Source organism: Arachis ipaensis, chromosome B02 (assembly GCF_000816755.2).
Source record: "Arachis ipaensis cultivar K30076 chromosome B02, Araip1.1, whole genome shotgun sequence".
NCBI lineage: Eukaryota > Viridiplantae > Streptophyta > Magnoliopsida > Fabales > Fabaceae > Arachis > Arachis ipaensis.
The window spans coordinates 17,334,558-17,338,323 of record NC_029786.2 but is presented as its reverse complement, the minus strand read 5'-3'; positions in this window follow the sequence as shown (position 1 = coordinate 17,338,323).

Genomic DNA, 3,766 nt, shown 5'->3' with positions numbered 1-3,766 from the left:
TCTACAATGTATTTAGTTTCATATTTTAAGTTAAGAATGAGACTCGAACCTGAGATCTTTAGATGAGTATGGAAAGACTATGTCATTTGAACTATAGCTCGGTTGGCATATTTAGTTTCATTGTATTTTATAATAATTACATTTGTTATTATTATTATTATTATTATAACAAGGTGAATTATATGGTAAAAATGTAAGTTTACAGATCTTTTCTTTTATTGGATGAAAAATAGATTAAAAAAACTAGGACCCACATGTTGAACATCAATAAAATAATAAAAAATAACTATAAAAAGAATTTATACTCTCTCTACAACTTCAATCTGTATAGCAGAGTACCCCATATAACAATATATAACAATATAATGAATATATAATGTTAATCCAGTAATACATGGAGTTTGGTGTCCAATTTTTTATTTCCTATTTGAACCTTACTCACATACTTCAAAACTATTTTGCAGTTACTTTTTTGACTGACAGTTACAAAAACTTTACACATAACTTCTGTTCAATTTTTTACTCCCACAATCTCCTTTTTTTTTTCACATTTGTCGGATTTTCCTTATTTATCTTTTGAACGCTTTTCCGTACGAAATAATTATTTAAATAAGTTTTTATGACGTCTTAAACTAGATAACGACTATGCCAAAAGATTGATTTTAAGTGTCATATATGAAATGAGAAAAAGAATAATTAGAAGCCAACAAGTATTTAATCAGTGGTAATAAATAATTTTTTTATGGGTCTTATTTGTTTAGTTTTATGTTAATTTTCGTGTTGTTCTGAGTATGTCTGTGAATACAACAATACTGTATTCTAATGGTTTGACCAACAGTTAGCCTCATTCTAATTATTTATTTTTTTATTTTTTATTTTTTATAATTTCATCCATTCTTGCTGCTTCTCTTTTGACAGCTTGATGCACTTTGTTGTATTTTTCTTGCTGCCATTCTTTTTTACCTTCAACACCTTCGATTACATCGCCCTCATCGTTAAAAAATTCATCTAGTTTTATAATAACTTTTCAAATTACGCGCTCCTTCTCCTTCTCTATTTCCTTCTCCTCATCCTTGTCTTTCTTCTTTTTCTTCTTCTTCTAAATTCGCACAGGTTCTTCTTCTTCTGCGTGCGCGAAGAAGAAGAACCTCCGTGCGAGAATTTGAAAGAAGAAGAAGGACGACGATGAGGAGGAGAAAATGGAGAAATAGAAGGAGAAGACGAAGAAGAAGAAGTTGCGTTATTGAAATGCGTGTGTGATACATGGTGTGATGAAAGTGGTTTTTATTGAGTTTGGGCCAACTTGGTTACTAAAAACACTTGGATGTGTAGCTGGACTGTAACCCAATATTGTTTCAACCTTCATGATTACTTTTTTTTATCTTTCTTCTTCTATTTCATGAGTCATGTAATATTATTTTTCTGATATATTTTTTATTTTTTAAATTATTTTATTTTATTAGGATTTTTAGTTTATTTTATTGAATTTTTTTACCTTGTAAACTTTAGGATTTAAAATTTTTTAGTTTATACAATTCCAACCATGTGATTAAAGAGTGGTTTAAGAAATAGATTTGAATTTGGATAACTTATTGAGTGCAAATGAAATAAACATATTGAAATATAATAAACAGAATCGTTATAGTTAACTCATCTCTAATTTTTTTGTGTGGGATTACGTACTCCTCATCTAGCGCCCGACGCTCTGTTAGGGTTTCACTGCGCCGCCTCCATGGTTACACCTTTCTTTGTCTTTTCTTCGTCAAACTCTTTTCCATCTTCTTCTACTTTCTTTTCTTAATTTCTTTTCCACTTAGCTCCCTAATTTTCGTTTTCTCTCCCAATTCATTCCTCTTTTAATTCATTCTATTTTCTAATTCACTCATTCCATATATCTTATGTCTCTTTGGAATCATTGAATACCAATTCTGATTTTCTCTACACCATGAGCAACAAATCAGAGACTCAGAATCCTCATATAATTGCTATGACGGTGGAGGGTGCCAGCCTTCAAGTGGCACCCAAAGAAATATGAAACTGCTCTCGTAGAATTGTCGGGGTTTGGGGAGACCCCTGACAATCCATAATCTTAAAGGGATTTGCAAATCCTACTCCCCCGAGGTTGGTTTTATTTGTGAAACAAAAAATCAATCTCGACAAGTTGAAGAAAAATTAAGATCTTGTGGTTTCAAGGAATGGTTTATTGTAGATCCGGATGGATTATCAGGGGGTTTGGCAATGGCATGGAGGGATGGTTGCACTGTTCAGATTTTACAGCATGGTAGATTTTTCATTGCGGCATCAGTTCTGACAGCTGGTTCTAATGATCCCTATGGTGTTCTAGGTGTTTATCTCAGTTCAAATGATCAACATAGAATGACTCAATTTGTTGAATTAACTTCAGTCACCCAATAGTTCGATGGTAAGGTTGTGTTAATGGGGGATTTTAATGCCAATTTCTAATCAATTGGAGAAAGAAGGTGGGGGTGCTAAATCTCCTTCTTCTATTGAAACCTTTAATAGTTTTATTGATGATAATTGCCTGATTGATATTGGTATGGTCGGAAGACCATTCACTTGGTCAAATAGACGGAGGGGGTGATGAGTTGATACAGGAAAGACAGGACCGATTCCTGGTAGGAGTTGATTGGCAGCAACTCTATCCCAATGCAACGATTCTTAGACTGTCAGAATTAGGCTCGGATCATGCCCCTCTTCTCCTAGACTCTAATCCGAGAACTGAGAGATCTAAACGTCGATTCAAATTCCAAGAAAGATGGTGTTCCAACGATGAAATAAGGCATATTGTTAGAGAGGTTTGGCATGAACAGATTGATGGTTCAGCCATGTATATCCTAGCTCAAAAAATAAAGCGTTGTCGGCATAAGATTGTCAGATGGCAGCAAGAACACAGATCTAATTCGAAGGTGGAGATTGATTTACTACAGTCGGAATTAGAGGAACTTCGTTTAGCAGAAATTCATGGAGGTGACATCATTTCAGAAATAGAGGACAAACTTGAAAAAGCATTGCAAAATGAGAAATCTTATTGGAAAGATAAGTCTAGAGTCAAATGGCTCAAATCTGGTGATCAGAATACAGCTTTCTTCCATCAAAAATTTAGAAACCGAACCCGAAGGAATAGAATTTGGCAACTAACTAGCAATGATGGTGAAGTGGCTACTTCAAATGCTGGTATTGCTTCTGTGGCTGAATCTTATTTCAAGGACATCTTTTCCTCCACTTGTCATGAGAACCCTGAACCTCTGTTTATTAATTTTGAACCTAAGGTTACAGCTCACATGAATCGTAGGCTTCAAAGACCAGTGACTATGGAGGAAGTGAAACGCGCAACATTTAGCATTCATCCTCAAAGTGCTCCAGGAGATGATGGTATGACAGCAAAATTTTTTCAAAGCTTCTGGAACATACTTAGTGGTGATGTGTTTCGAGCAGTTAAGAGCTTTTTTTCTGGGGGCAGAATCTTGAAGGGTTTTAACCACACTCAGATCTGTCTTATTCCCAAGATTTCTGATGCTAAAGATATGACTCAGGTAAGACCAATAAGCCTATCTTCAGTCTTTTACAAGATTATCTCCAAAGTATTTGTACATAGGCTTTAGGGTATGATGAATAGACTAATTAGTCCTATGCAGAGTGCTTTTATTAAAGGCAGATTAATCTATGATAATATCTTAATTGCTCACGAGTGTATGCATTACTTGAAGAACAAAAAAAGGGGTCTCGAAAATGAAATGGCGCTAAA